General features: G+C 34.3%; 1 long non-coding RNA gene across 5 annotated transcripts in view; it reads left to right on the top strand.

Annotated features, from left to right (window-relative positions):
• The window catches only part of LOC127813557 (uncharacterized), a 60,230-nt gene extending 44,424 nt beyond the window's left edge, over positions 1–15,806 (top strand). The window contains exons 2-3 of one of the 5 annotated variants that reach the window (XR_008026125.1): positions 14,564–14,739; positions 14,824–15,804. This is a non-coding gene — a long non-coding RNA (uncharacterized LOC127813557). Of the gene's footprint in view, positions 1–14,563; positions 14,740–14,823 lie in introns of all 5 variants that reach the window. The other 4 variants (XR_008026124.1, XR_008026127.1, XR_008026128.1 and 1 more) reach the window with 4 other exon arrangements.
• Positions 15,807–16,566: the final 760 nt, after the last annotated feature.

Raw genomic sequence — 16,566 nt, 5'->3', positions numbered from 1 at the left:
CTCCCTTACTTTGATTCGGCACCTTGTCTTATTGGTTGAACTATTATTCATTTGTTTTAATTTAAATTAAATCTGAGGCTTCTATAATTTTATTCGTTGTGAGCCTACGGGGGTTTGTACCGCCCCCATTCCTTTCGGAATGATGCTGAACCCAGTTGGGGAACTAGGTTCCTAGTCATGCGGGTTTTATTTACGATTTTTCTCGGATTTACTTATGATTTGGTTAGAGCTATTGAGCAGTGGGGCAGGGGTCAACCGTTTGGTGACGTTGGGGTAGACTACGGTACGGCCCTGAAGTGGACCGTCGGGCGGACACTCCTATTCACTAACTGTTGGCCGGTGTTGGGCACTGCTGACTAGCTCTGCCGGTATGTGATTTACTGCATGATTAGATACCTTGTATTACTGTTCATGATTTGATATGCACATGGATACGGGATGCATGTTAGGATATTCATTTATTGAGTATGCTTGGACACGGACATTCTAGTTTGGTTAGGTTGCATCCAGCACGAGCATATGCATGGCATGTGGTTTACTATGTGGGCGAAGCATGGCCTGATGCCTGGATGTATGGGCGCCTTGTATCACGTTGATGCTCACTACGCCATTGCATTTCTTTGTGAGCATGGATACTGGTAGTATTTAGTTCTCGGACGAGAGTACCGTTCCGAGGGAGCCTATGGCTCGGTTGTCGGGAGTACCGACGGATACGGGTGACGGGAGTACCGACTCGGGATTGCGCGCGCAAGTTTGTGGAGATATTTGTTGCCTTTCAGGGCAGCGGCAGGTTGGTATGGGATTTGGGTGCCAAGTGTCTTATGTGGACCCCAAGGACCGGTATGTGCTTTTATTTTGTTATGCTAATGAGCTGTTGTATTGTAGTGTCTCATGACTTGTGTGTACCTGGGGGTTTATTCTGGGGTGAGATTTCTGGTTTTGTGTAGCCTTCTGCCTTTTCTTCCTTATGCTTGCTGAGTCAGCTTTAACGGCAGAGTCGGTGTGGTGTACAGGCAGTCTCGTCAATCCCTATCCACTCTGATGTCTAAGTAGAATTTGCTCTATTATTTCGTATTGTGCCAGGTGTTTTCTCGAGTCTTGTGTATGTCGGTACAGGAGTTCGTATTCTTTTATTTATCTTGTGACCGCTGTGTTAGCGGGATACCCATAGTGCATGCATGTCTTGAGCTTTGTTTTCGCTGTTCTTATTTTCGTGTATGCATGCTGGGGTGGTCTTTGTCTCGTGTTTCATTATTTTTCTCCTCCCGTAGGCGCTCCCGTTCGGGTAGTCCCGGCGGTTAGGCTATTCGGGCGGGGGTGCTTACATAATATTTCTTGAACAAGCATATGACTTGTCCTTTGAGATGTATAGCATGGTTCTTTTAACATATACTTCACGTAATAAGTTAGAATAACCCCTGCAACTTGCCTGAATAAGAACATTGATTGGGTATTTGCTTCTATATTACCTTGCTCATCATTTGTTTCATCATATGCATTATCCGAATGATTCATTAATCTGTAAGTAAAGCATTAAACATTAGATGTATGAAAACTAGCGATGTTAATTACTCAACTCAATTTCACAAACATAAACTCATGTCTACATACAAATATTACCAACTCAATTAAGGAAGGCAATAACATTCCAACTACATTAAACAAGTCAAGTCTATAAAATTATCACCAAACCAAATTGCATTCAAACATAAAACAATTCTTCGCAACAAGTTAAACAAAATAATCCTAAACTTGGAAGCCAAATTAGTTCAAACATAACCCAAATTAGTTCAAACATATTAAAAAAAATCTTCACAATAGAGGTCGATGCTCCTCATCTCTCTGATAGAGGTAGTCCAACCAAGACATTCTGGCCTCATCATCTAGTTGATTGATGAAGACAATTCGATTTGCTGGCTTTGTAAAAAGAGTGCAAAAAAAATTCCACAACCTACTCCCAACCAGGATGTGGAGACTCTTCAATACAGTCATGCATTTTGGAATACTCTCTGCATCTGGTCCTGCAACTGAGTGTGAAGTATTTGTGCTCTTTGAATATAGTTGCATCAATTCTTCAATATTTGTTCTCAACATAACGGCAGTTGACATCTTTTCCTTTCTAACCCTTTTAGCACTCGGTGCTGTCTCTTGTTGCCAGCTTGGTTCTGGAAACAAATCGTCACCAGTTTTGACATCATTGGGAGTATTATCCCTAGCGAATGGCTCTCCATAATCATGTATTTCCTGAGTGTTGTCAATTGCATCATCCTCTTTATCAGTACTTGAAAGTTGGGTTGGAGCTTCGTATTGACATGGAGCTCGTGCTCTTTCCCCAGTTGCTGCAATATCAAAGAACAAGCCATCATAGCGAAACCATATGATGGACAGGTCTTTGTTCTTGAATTTTTGAAAATTTTTATTTTCCTGTAAACCCACAAATGCAAACTAATTGTCATTTATTGTATGAATTAGCATATAAGAGATAAAAAAAAATCATCAAATAGATGACAAATGGAAATACCTTTATTTTTTGTTCCCACCAATCGTGATCTGCCGCAATAGTCTTATTTCTTTCGTCCCACCCTAAACCTGACTCTCCTCGCATCATTTGCTTAAAAAGTGTCCATTCTATCTTCATAGAATCCCAATGGTTTTTTAATTGTTTGTTGTCATAACATTTTCCTATTACTTCATTAAAACTCTTGACCAAATTTTTTCATCCATCTTTATTTATAAATGATCCTGGCCTATTTCCCTTCTGAATCTTTTGTTCTACCAGCTCTATAAATTGTAGATGTACTTGGTCATCCCACTTGGCATAATATCGCCCCTTATTGGAAACATTGTTCATCCTTTTTTTTCCTTTATCAATCTATATCATAACCAATATACAATGTAGGAGACATAAAAAATCGAAGGTATTGGTAAACATATGCATAAACTAGAATATAGGCATAAACTTGAATATAGTATACCTAAATCCCTAACTAACATGGGAGCCATGTGTAGACACCGAAACGTTTAGCATTTGTTTCTCTCAAAAATTAAACATAAAAATTATAGCAAAAGTGGCCAAAAAGTAATCACAAAATTACAAATTTATATCACAAAACATAGTATTACAGAAATCACAAAATGCTATCAGAAACATATTATTTACAACAATTAAATTAATAACAACACAACACATTGCAAATAATATTACAGAAATATAAACATATAACAAAAATTATTTACAACAAGTAAATTAGCCCCCTGCAAGTTGCAATCTTTATCTATCTCTAATGAAATACGAGACACATTATGGAAATTAAATTCAACAACCCTGGACCAGAACATGATTGGATGATTGCCTCAGTGAGGACATGCTTCATTGTTTGGTTATTCATATCATACAAAAGCAAAGAGAACAAAAAGCAACTAATCATTTTCTCTGTACATCAACCCACCAATGAATTTTCCCATCGAAGTCATAATAGAAATAGTTGAATTAGTCAATACTCACAAACAACTCAAGCTGTCACACGCAAAATATGGAGGATAGAAAATTGCACTAGATAAGATATAACTGTATCCACTTGATAGGCAATGGCTCCTACCATTTTTGACAACAGAACTTGGCAGAAGTTACATCCTATTTTCCAGTCATATAATTTTGCATTCCTTACTCTATTTCTTGGTGACAATCTGACTTTGACATATTCATTTCCATCACAATTCAAAAAACAGTTACCAAATACGAATCCACAATTCCCCGAAAAGGAAGACAAAATGTCAAACAACTGCCTACACTCTTGCAATTCTTGAAATATGTAATTATAACCGTAATGCAACAAGTAAATTAAACATATAATATTACAGAAATTAAACATATGAGAGAGATCAATAACACAATTTTTACAACACCACATTAATCACAACACAACACAAGTAAATTATCACAAGTTTATTATTGTTTGCAAATAATATTACAGAAATATAAACATATAACAAAAATTATTTACAAGTAAATTATCACAACACAACAGAACAGGCAAGCTACGTTGATATGCAAACAAGAAGATGCAAACAATGGGAGAAGGAGATATACCAATGAAGGGGGCGGATCTGAAAGAAGAAGTGGCAGGAGAATATGCAAACAATAGAAGAAGGGGACAGATAACAGCGTTGGACTGCTGGAAGCAAAGGCGGTGCACGACAACGAGGAGACTCACCAGTGACGACAACGGGGACGCCGGATCTGGAGAAGAAGCCTCTCTCTTGCGGCGGTAGATCTAAAGAAGAATGAGGCGAAAATAGCGAATTTGGAGAAGAAGAAGGCAGAAGTGGTGGATCTGGAGAAGAAGGAGGCAGCAGGTTCTTGCGCGACCCAAAATCGAAGGTTGCTTGCTGTGACGAATCTGGAAGAAGGATCGGTGATGGCGCAACCCAGATCTGGAACAACGCTGCTTTCAGCGGCCCAGCTGAACTACAGTGATGTTGATGGCGGTATGGAGGATGGGTGATCACCCTAAAATATACCGCAAGTGTACGGGTCGAACAAGTAATATAGTAGTAAGTAAGAATATCGTTCCCACGAGAAAAGATTTCAAGTACCAAATTTTTAAACTTTCTTTATTATTTAGATAATCAAAAATTCCAGATTTAATAAAGAATAGAAAAAAAATAATTAATTAATTAGACTAATAAAATAAAATTGATTTAGAAGGAAACTTGAATCAAGAAATCAATGGATTTTAATAACTAAGGCACATGTTTGAACCTAGCTATGCAATGCAAATAATAGATTTTTATGGGAATGAATTGGTAAATTGAGTATGTGACGGCAAAATCTCCTAATACATTCGTTATCCTATTTTTAGGCTATAACGAGTCTATTTTCATTTACTAACTTCCTATATTTCTATAAAAGTTTAATTAAATGAAAACGCATTAAAAATTGTGAAATTCCTATCTTATTGCTAAAAGCCGCACAAAGAAATCGAATTCTATTTCTAGTCGATTTTACTTTATGGTGTATGGTACCTACGATGCAATTCCTAAACTATCTCCTTTCGGTCTCAAGATTAGGCATCAAATCATGTAAATAATGGCCAATTATTTACAAACATTAAATTCAATACCATATAACTCAACATAACCCAATTTATTCAATCACATAAAATTATAAAAAATGCATCATCATAGTTTCGGCCAATACATGGACTTAGTTTAACATATTAATTCATGATAGAATTAATTAAAATTCAAAGCGACATTAGGAGCATAAGAGAATTAAGTAAATAAGGAAGAAGAAGAAGAAATAAATCCCCTAACCCAGATCCGAAACATATCTGGGCGTTGAATCTGTGTTGCTTGCGTCCGCCTGCTTTTGCTGCGTGCGCCACGTCCTTCTGTTCCTGCCACCACTCCTTCAATCTCCCTTATTTCCTTCCTTGCGCCTTCACTGTGCGCTGCACAGCTTCTCGAATTCTGCTGCCTCCCAAGTCTCTGCCAAAACCAACCCTTAATATTATATATATATATAATATATATGTATGCCAGGCTCACGCACACCCTAAGACTCCACCTTCACACCACTTAATTTAATAAAATAATATATAACATATATGCCCCTAAGTCCAACTTCACGCCACTTCACACACACATATATAATATATATACGTAATATATATATAATATAATATTTAATATATTATTAATTATATTAATTTTAATTATTTATAATATTTATTTTTAATTTATATTGTAATATTAATTTATAGTATTAACTTTATAATATCTTTTTATTTTTTATTTTTTTTCAACCCAAACACAATAACATTCATGTAAAATAACAAAAAATACTAAAAATTAAATATATATAAAATAAGCTCAAAATACTAGACAATTATAGATAAAACACATATAAAATACTTAAAATACTATTTAATTATGACCAATAAATATGTGAATAAATTCTCACATTAATGGGCGATGGCTGCGGCGGCAATTATGGTAGAGCAAAGCTTGGGGAGAAAGTGATGGAAGAAAGAGATTTGGGAGAAGATGTAACCGTTATGAAGGTTACGCCTGTAAATATGAAAAATATATGAGGGCATTTTGGTATTTTAATTGATCAACTTAGCAGCGTTTTGGGGCAAAGCTGGGGGTACCAACTTTTAGAAAACCCTGGTATAATAACTTTTAAGCGAGGCAGCTTTTACGCTCAAAATCTTTGCCAAACACGTAACCTTCAGAAGTTGTATAACTTATCAACTGTAAAATGGCTTATAAGCGGTCAAATCGCTAAGCCAAACAGCCTCTTAGATACCCAAAAGGTGTGGTTTGGAAGTGCTTTATATTTGAGAATCGCTTATGTTTTGTTGATTTTTGCTTTATTTGGGTGACAATTTAAGTGGACTTTGGGGGAATGGGGTTGTAGGTACCCCTTTCAGCCTCCAATTGTGATCTCTTATGTAGTATCTCAAAAATTTGGAGACAAGTAAAAATAATTAATTTAGATGTTGTGGATATCTTAGAATATTTAGAAATTTTTGAGAAATATTTATTTATGATATTTTAAAGAAATAGGAAATTAAGGTGATTAATTAAATTAATTGAAAGTAGTTATGAAAATAATAAAATAAAATATAGTAATAACAATAATAATAATAGTAATAATAAGAAAGTAAATCAAATTAACTTAAATTAAATTAATGACTTAATATATATATATATATTTATATGTGTGTATGCATGGCGTGGCCTTGTCTTGGCCATGTCTTTTTATGGCTTTAATGCCATTGAGTTGTGTGCAAATGAGATAAGCTTGGGCAGTAAGGTGGGAAGAGCAGCGCGCGGGGAAGGAAAGAAAGAAGAAGAAGAAGAAAAGGAAGAGGAAGAAGAAGAAAGGAAAGAAGAAAGGGAGGAGAAGAAGGAAAGAAGGAGGAAGAAGCGCAGGGAGCAGCGGGCGCGGGGAGGAGGAGAAGAAAGGAAGAAGAAGAAGAAGAAAAGGAAGGAAAGAAAGAAAAGAGAGGAAAGAAAAGGAAATAAGGAAAAATAAAAAAAATTTAGAATTTTTTGGCATAGGAAGTGATCAGGTATGTGGGTAAAAATTTGTAGAAGCATGATATATGTAAATTATAAATTTTGCGCGATTAGAAATAATTAATTTACGTTCCGGTTGTGTTATTTGTTAGGAAATGATTTAATTCACATCGGGAGCACAAGAGAGGCTGAAATCAGCCATTTTCAGGCAAGCTCCTAACCCTCTCTTCGTGTTATTTAATTCCCTTGAAAGTCTTTGAGATTTCTTCTACTCTAAATCCTCCCTCACCGTGATTCGGTTCTACGCATAAATAATAATAATCCGCCTAGTAACCATTTTATGACTTTTATTTTATTAATTAATGAGTTTATTGTTAATGGGATAAGCCAAGTAAGGATGTCATGGTGTCTTTTATTTCGACCGTCACGGAGCTTCGTATCGCTCCGCTTCCCTTGGGAATGATGCAGAACCCGTTGGGGTTAGGTTCTTAGAGAAATTGGTTATGGTTAGAATTAGGAAAATGTGTTAAAGAGTCTATTATGTATGTTAAGATGGTTTTCTATGAATAAGGAAGAATGAGAATGATGTCATGATGCTATGTGATTATGTACATGAAAAGTTATGGAGAAATGTTGTGTAATGTTAAGTTTAGAGAATCTAAAGTTAATAGGGTCAGTAAGTGTGTCTAAGGGTATGGATACAAAGTCACTGACTGTTGACCGTGGGTCGTGGCAGTTGATAGCTGGATGTATGGGCGCCAGTTATCGGTTGTTACGATAAGCGCTAGACGGCCAGAAGAGCTGGTACTCCAGATTCTGGCCTTGGTTTGTGCATTTCATGATGTGTGTGCTACAAGGGGCTGGGTTGCATTCACGTGGGGACATGCTTTGTGTGTGACGGGATGTGTGAACATTTGCATGACCCGGTTGGTCTAAGAGCCAATTTGGGTATCCTAGATGAGCATATGCATTTAGAGCATGTCGCATGTGTGAATTCTTATGTGTGGGCGTAGCAGGGCCTGATGCTTGGTTTATGGGGGCCTTGTCATCACGTTTATGCTATAGAAGCCCTTGCATTTCTTATGTGTTGCATTGCATGGTTCTAATGTTACTGTTATTCTGGACGAGAGTACCGTGCCAGGTGTCGGGAGTACCGACTCATGTGAGCTTCGGCTCGGCTTAGATATTAGCTCGGGGTTAGCCCGAGGGAAGACCAAGATCGCGAAAGTATATGATTATGTGATGTATGACATGATGAACACATGAGAATATGATGGGAATCAAGAAAAGTATGTAACAAGTATCAGAAAAAGACAAAAGTTGAATGTCAGGAAAAGCCGACCATGTCAGGAAAAGGCTGGTCTAAGAGAATGATGATATGGTAGCCTATGTTAGGCTACAACAGGTTTGTTTGTGGGACCCGGGTGCCAATGTTTGACTTATGTGGGCCTCTGGTTCCTTATGTGCAGTTAAATTTATGTTATGCATGTAGAAGTAAGGTACGTATAGATCATGACATGACGTGATTGCATTGGCATGAATTGCATGGGGTATCATGGGAAGAGTTCTATCCTAAACCCTTAGCCTTCATTTCATGAGCTTGCTGAGTCTCACGACTCATGTTTGTTTTACATCATTCCAGGTCAGCATATCCTGAGATCGCAGGTGTGTTCATCGGGGTTTGGGTCCAGACCGTCAAGTCATGGTAGCAAGTGCAGAGCTCTCCCAAAACTAGATCCTGGGTGTCCTCGTGTCTTAATAAGGTTAATGTTTATGTTTTCAGAGTTTGTCGCATGTTATGTAAGCCCAGGTGGGCCCAGGTGATGAATGGTTTGTAAAGATTATGATGAGATGTTATAATAAAGAAAAATTATGATTTCAAAAAGGGTTATGTGTGTGTTGTAGGTGCGTCATTATTCGATATCATTTTTATAATGACCCTCTCACGGATCCTCTATCCGCGGTAGGGGCTCCGAGAGGTGGGCCGTTACATCTTATGTTTTGTTGATTTTTACTTTATTCGGGTGACAATTTAAGTGGACTTTGGGGGAATGGGGGTTGTAGGTACCCCTTTCAGCCTCCAATTGTGATCTTTGCAACACATACCCCTTTTGGCCTCCAATTGTGACCTTTGCAATGCAAATCTATCACTCCAATTGCGACACTGGAGGCCGGATTTGTCTCAACATTCTCAACCTTTCTCTTAAGGTGAATTTTTAAGAAATTTTAAGTTCGATGTTGTGATTTTGATTACTATTGTTAGTATTTTTTATTAGATTAAAGCTTACAACAACTTTAAGAACGTATTCTCTTTTGTTTGATTTCACAATATTCTTGATTTTCTCTTAGATTCTTGATGAATTCATTGTTTAGGATTGTTTTTAATAATATATTAATACAAATATTTTAGAGTTACAAATCAACACCCCCCAACCCCAGCCGGAGGGGGTGTGGGCAATGTATTGGCTTATAAAGAATTTTTTGAATTTTGTTCACTGAAGCCTTCCATAAGTGAGATGTTCAAAGCAATTCTGCCATTCTTATTGTAACTATCAATTTTTATAAATTTTTATGCTTGAATTAACTTTTATTTTTATTTTTATAGGAGCAAATGAATGGTTTTTAAGTTAAAGCAATGAAAGGATGGTATTGAGACAATTAGACGCCAAATTTTTTAAAAGGTTTTGAAGTCAAAATTTAGATATATTCGTGGACTTGGTTATGGGACGAAACTAAGTAAATTTAGAGAATTAGAACTAAAAACTCTTTTAAAAACTAAAAAAATTGAAATCTAAAAAATGAAATAGTGAATTAAGAAAGTAAATACAAAACTAACAAATCAAAATAAGTAACCCACAAGAATCTTATGATCAATTTAAATTTTTGATTGATGAGTTAGCCATAAACGAAGAGGTGAAGTGAATACATCTACTTCTTTCCATAAAGGTAAACATATAATGTAATTATTAATTAACTACTTTATTCAATTCAAATCCATTTAATTTTCATGTATTCTAATTATTTTTTTTTTAGTAGATTGAAATTATGGAATAACAAGTGGGATTATGGAACAATAAGTGGATGAAGATCAATGATGTTTGGTACCCAGTAACTTTAATTAAATTTTATGTTTCGGGAATGAAAATAGTATTTTTTTAGCATTATTTTTATTTTAGTAATGATAACTTTCTGTATTTTGAATTATTTTTATTTATTATATTTAACATTGTTGACTTTATTATATTTCAAGCCTTTATTTAGTTTTTAGTTTATATTAAATTTTGAATTGTAATAGTATGTTATGGCAATATTTTGAATATAAAGAAAAATATAAAAAAAAAAATTGACACAAGGATGAACAATATTTATCTTTAAAATAATTTCAACAACATGACTTTTATCACTAAAAATATTTTAAATAAACACAAAAAATTTGTCTATAGTTATGACAAATGGAAAAAATATTTGTCACCCTTTTATAATTTTGACAAAAATATTTTTGTAATATGTTTTAACTAAGTGAAAAAATTCATCAATAATAATATTTTTTTACTAAAAACATTGTCACTTGTACTAATTACTGACACAAATATTTTTATCACTATTAAGAAATTGACAAAAATATTTTATCACTATTAAATAATTTTGAGAAATTTATTTTGTCACTATTTCTATTTTATCAAAAAAATATTTGTCATAATATTAAATAATTAACAAAATTATTAGTCATTATAGAATATGCAACAAAAATTTATTGTCAAATTAGGTAATAAGTGACAAAATTAATTTTATCACATTAAAAATTATGTCAAATAAGTTTTGTCACTATTTAAATTGTGACAAAATATTTTTTGTCACAAGATACACTTTGTCACAATAAAAATATGATTTGTATCTAAAATTTGAATTTATTGTGACTAAATAGTACATATTGTGTCAAAAAATATTTTTTTATTACAAAATTATTTGTCATAATAAATTCGCTTAAGTGATAAAATATTTTTTGTCACGATAAAATTGATGATATTGTGACAAAACTCGATTTTGTCATAATATACTTATTGAGACAAGCTTACTGTAACTAACTAACACGAAAAGAAGCTAACTTTATCACAATAAATATATTGTGATAATTTTCATAATTATTGTGGTAAATTAATTTATCGTAAAAAATCCAAATTCTTGTAGTGTCTATATCTATAAATGATCCATTTGTATCATGTAGTGTCTATATCTATAAATTCTTGTAGTGTCATCTCTCACGCGTTAGGGGGTTTGCGAGACTGTGTTAAACCCTAGCTCGGAGGTACGTTTCGCGATCTCTCTCACTTTCTCGGTATTTTCTTTTGGCTATCAGTGTCTGGTTTTGGCTTTGGCTTTAGTAGTACTTGTATGTTCGGTCAGTCCTCTCCTTCGATTTGCACTATCAAATTTACCCTTTGACTGCAAGTTTATTAGAATTTGACAATTATTATTATTGCTTTCTCAAATAGGAGCCCCGTTGCTACAGAAACCAGATAATAAATGTTGAAATGCCCGCAAATGCTTCATCATCTAATCATGTTGTCATGATCCTAGGGTTTAATCTAGGATTAGATCGGAAATCGGAAGGATCCGCATAGGTTTAGAACCAAGAATTGCCTGGTTTGGGGGAGGAAATGAGAAGAATGAGGGGGAAAGTCAGAAGAAGAAGGGGGGTGAAACAGAAGAACAGAAGAGAGGGGAAAGAAGAACGAGAGGGAGAGACGGGAGAGGGGAAGGAGAATTAAGAGAGAGAGAGATAGAAATAAGATTTTCATTCATTCAACCTTTCCTTTCCTTCTCCTACCAACAACCTTTTATAGGCTTCATCTAACAAAAATAACAGTATCCATGTGCTGTAACAGCATTACGAAATATCTCCTAACAACTTGCTAAGTCTATTACTATAATGCCCTTCTATGGAATCTTCGGTCATGACACATGTGTAGGCTACCTGCAAACTTGATTTGTTGTAAGCTAATTTGTGGTTGGAGTTTCTGAACGAAGAAATGCGTGTAAACCAAATGAATCTGCAAATAAAAATTAATTATGTTTCCCAAAAACATGTTCCCGAAGAGTTCTCTAAATCAGCTTAATTTGAGAAACAATTGAAAATTGTTTCCTCTGAATAAAATGAAACAATTCTGCTTTTGAAATTTTTAAAACATTCAAACAAAAGATAAATGGGAAAAAAAATTTAAAATGATCATAAGGGCCCAACACTGGATCTAGGAGTACAATGCCAGAACTCCAAAAACAAGTTTTGAGGTACCGCTGGAGGGGGTCTTCAAATCTTAACACAAGAATGCCTTCATTTTATCTCAAGTGCAATTTTGTAAATAAGATGAATAAAGGAGAATTGAATTTGTAACTCAATGGAAGTGGGTATCAGTGCATCCTCAGTGAGTTTTGCCCCCTGACCTGCTATTTCATGGGGTAATACCCCACTTACCTGTCTTATGCACCTTACCCGATTAATTTTTTAAATGGATTTATTTTTCCAATTAATTTTTTTAAATGGATTTATTTTTTGGTCGGGTCGACCCACCCCACTCTATATTACCATCTCTAACCAACAGGCTAATGGCAAGTGTCTAATACATAGAAGACTGAACATAAGAGATAGCAGGGAGAACTTTTTTACTAATTTACTACTTTTTTAAAAAGAAATTTGCAAAATACCTTCATATGCAAAATAATTACCTGAATACCACTTTTCCAGACTTGGGAGAGAGGCCCATGTGTTATTAAATACAGAATCGCCTCTTACACAGGCGGTTCTATACAACAACCTAAAACTGCCCGTGTAAGAAGCAGTTCTATACAAGTATAATAGATCTGCCTATGTTAAAAGCAATTCTTGTGTTTTGTTTGTAAATGAATGAACTACATGACAATTATTATCATTTGCATAAAAATATACAAATTCCTCTCACGCATAAAGAACAAATGTGTTTGTGTGTGTATATATATATACATAAAAGATATATATAAACCTTCTTAAGCACAAGCAGAGAACCAAGTGTGTGTATTTGTGTATCTTCTGGAAATGATGATCTTCTTCTTCTATGAGCAAAAAATGTGGAAGAGAGAAAAAGAGCAGAGGCATGGCCGTTGTTCACAGAATGATTTGTGGCAGTGGTTTGCAAGGCCTTCGATTGCCAGATCTGGTGATGATGAATCAGATCTGGCCTTTTCCTCTTCTTTTGTTTTGTGCATTATGCATTACAGCCTCAGGTGTTCGTTAATTAGTAGTTGCAACATGAAGAACGTAAACTCTTAACCTATTGATTATTTTAATAACAAACCTCTTTTCTGTTTAGTATTAGAATCACAAATTTGAATGCCAATGATTCATGTACATATATGTGCTTCACCTTCTAAAAACACAACCCACATTCATCTGTATGCAAACAAAACACAAGAACCATCTTTCTGAGAGGGGTTTCTATTATGCTTGTATAGACCTGCCTCTTCTGCAGGCAGTTTGTCTTTGCTGACCAGCCTTGTTGGCACTTCCAGCCTTCCACAAGTGGTGTCTGGTGTGTACGAAAAAATGGTATTACGACAATTATTTTGCTTAAGATGGTATTTTGCAATTTTTAAAAAAAGTGGTAAATTAGATGAATTCCTGGCTAGGATATAATATATAATATATGTATATAACACTAAATATAAGAGCTCCGTGGGGGCATCTGATTTGAAGCAAAAGGATTGGACTTCTTTAGGCTTTGGTCCAATTCTTGCACCAGCTGAATTAAACTCAATTAAAGCGTAGAAAGTTTGAAACTTTTTCAGTGGGCTTAACCCTAACCCAAACAAAATAGCAGTAATAATAAAATAAATAACTAGTTCTAGTTAGAAATCAATTAGTTTAAATATATTCAATTAAAAATTAAGTGAAGGTTTATTTTGGAACTCACGTTAATCAAAAGTTAGATTAATTATTAGATAGGCGCATGAATATTCGTATATCTGCACCGTATATGATAAATTGGGGAATTTGGGTTTCGCATAGAAATTTTGATTTTACTTATTTGTTAGTGTTATCTTGATTTTAGGTTCTTCTAATGTACCTAATTTGTTATTTTCTTTTTTTATTCTTTGGCTATTTTAATTTGCTACTCTAGAGTCAAAACCAAGGTGGCCGTCAATTTTTTCCTATTGGATTTTATTTCTTTCAAAACTGATAAAAGATATTTGAAATATTAAAGGAGAACACTATTTTCTTGAAAAGGTGAGATGTTGATGTTGTCAATATTTCCATTATGTTAACTACTCCTTTCTAAATGATTGAGATTAAATGCAAGTGATCTATTTTTGAGCTATAAATTCATCTAATTGTTTTGATTTATTCTCAAGAAATATTGTTGCAACTAATAGATTCGAAGCTCTAAACTATCTTCAATTCCTTCCTTCCAAGCTTAATTGAAAGGAAGAAACTAGTTGTTGCTGCTATTGTAAATCTTTAATCTCATGAACTGGTTTGCTCTTCATTTTTTCATTTCTCTAGGAAAAAAAGCTATTTGTTCTCAGGGTCTCCTCTGAAGCGGGAACTGTGTTTATAATGGAAGAGAATGAAGGGATTCTTAGATTTTTGAACAATAAAAGTGTCAAATGGAAAGAGTACGTTGCAGGTGTCATCTAAGAATTGGATCAACGATTTACCAGAGTGAAGTCACTCATCAGGTTCATGTGATGCCCATTTGATTTTGCGCAAATGTGTTTTATCTCATCTATCCTGAACATTATTCTGTTGACTTCTTTTTCCAGTGACCCTATTGAGACAGGTGCATCTCCTCAAATGTGTGGTATGAACAAGCCGTTTCTTTGATTGAAAGCATGCCTGCATGTGTTCAATCACGTTGGGCTAACCTTTTTCCAAAAGTAGAGGGGAAGCACTTCTGATGTCATCTAGACTTCCAGGTGAGTGTACTGAAGGACCAAAAGTGAGAACCTGGATAAGGAAAGACACAAGGACTTGAGAGCACCACTAACTAGGAGCCAGATTAATCCGGTTTCAGAGAGTGACTCAAGGCACCAATGTCTCTTGCAAAAGCAGTTGATGCCATGCAATATCATTCTGCTTCCGGGGACTAACCATTAACTTAGGGGGCTGCGCCGGCAGTAGCATGCATGCAGACAGGGTTGGCAAAGGTTCACCTTGCTGATGAAGAAATAATCCTCTACCGTGTGATATTCGGTTACAACCATTTCAGGAGGAGGAATTTGCTTAGCTGCTTTGAGCTTCTCATCTCTTGTCTATGCCAGCAGATAGGTGCAGTGGAGTTGGCAAATTTGTCCATGCAGAATGCACTAGACTAGCAATAGTTGGTGAGACGAGCAGAGACTCATGCCATGCTATAAAGGGCTGAGCCGGCTGACCGACCGAGTTTATGTGAATCCGTTGAGATGTAGGTTAAAGAGTAATTATTTGCTTAAATACTCACATAATAAATTCTCAATTGACATATGATGTAGCTACTCAACGACAATTGATTGAAAGTTTAATATATTTTAAGATTTATATTAAACTCTTGATCAATTATTGTTGTGTAGCTACATCATATGCTAATTGAGAATTTAAATCTATCTACTAATGTTTTAGTAGTATTTAGTTGATCCAGAAGCTTATGCTAAGAATTAGTTGCCTTCTTGCATGTCCTTTTAAGAGCTTCTTCATGCTTTATTGTTGTTCCATGTGTAGACCTTGAAGTTTCTGCAATAGGTTTTGAATCATAACCTAAGCCTTTGACATAACTAATTTTTTTGAATCAATTATCAATTGTTAATTGTTTTTCACATTTTAAAACAATTTTAAAATTACTATTAATGAGATAAAAATATTCTTACATAATTGGTTTTTACATTCATTGTTGATCATATCTTTCCTTCAGTGTTGTGGTTGTGTTTATAAAATTCAATTCTGTTAGGTTCACACTATTATTTATTTTCTCGGCCTATCATATTTGCATATATTAATATATAAATAAAATATAATATTCATATATAATTATAAAATAATAAATAACACATTAAAATGCTTTACAGAGAACAAGCTCTTACAAATTTTTTTAAACCAATTACATGATTGTACGTCAACTTTGATGGATTGATTTTGTTGATCTCAAAGTGTTTTTATAATATAAAAAAAAATTTTGTACTATTATTATCAAGAGATATAAATATGTTATATTAAATTAATATAATAATATTAAATAAATTTTAAATTTAATTATTCAACTTAAAACTTTTGCATAGCAAATTACACACATAAAATAATTGCATATAACAAAATAAATATAAGTATATTTATAAAAATATGATGGTATATAAATTAATTGAACTTAATTTATACTTTATATTCAAGATTTATCCACATTTCATATAGACGTTGACAATTTAGAATCTCTGTTCGAGACAGCTTGTGAGTTATCGAGCTGAGTTTTACTGAATCTAAAATCAACTTATTTATTATTCGAATTTTGTAATTAAGTTCAAACTTGATTCCCTTAA

The sequence above is a fragment of the Diospyros lotus genome, chromosome 11 (genome assembly GCF_014633365.1).
Source record: "Diospyros lotus cultivar Yz01 chromosome 11, ASM1463336v1, whole genome shotgun sequence".
NCBI lineage: Eukaryota > Viridiplantae > Streptophyta > Magnoliopsida > Ericales > Ebenaceae > Diospyros > Diospyros lotus.
This window is presented reverse-complemented; position numbering and strand designations above follow the sequence as displayed.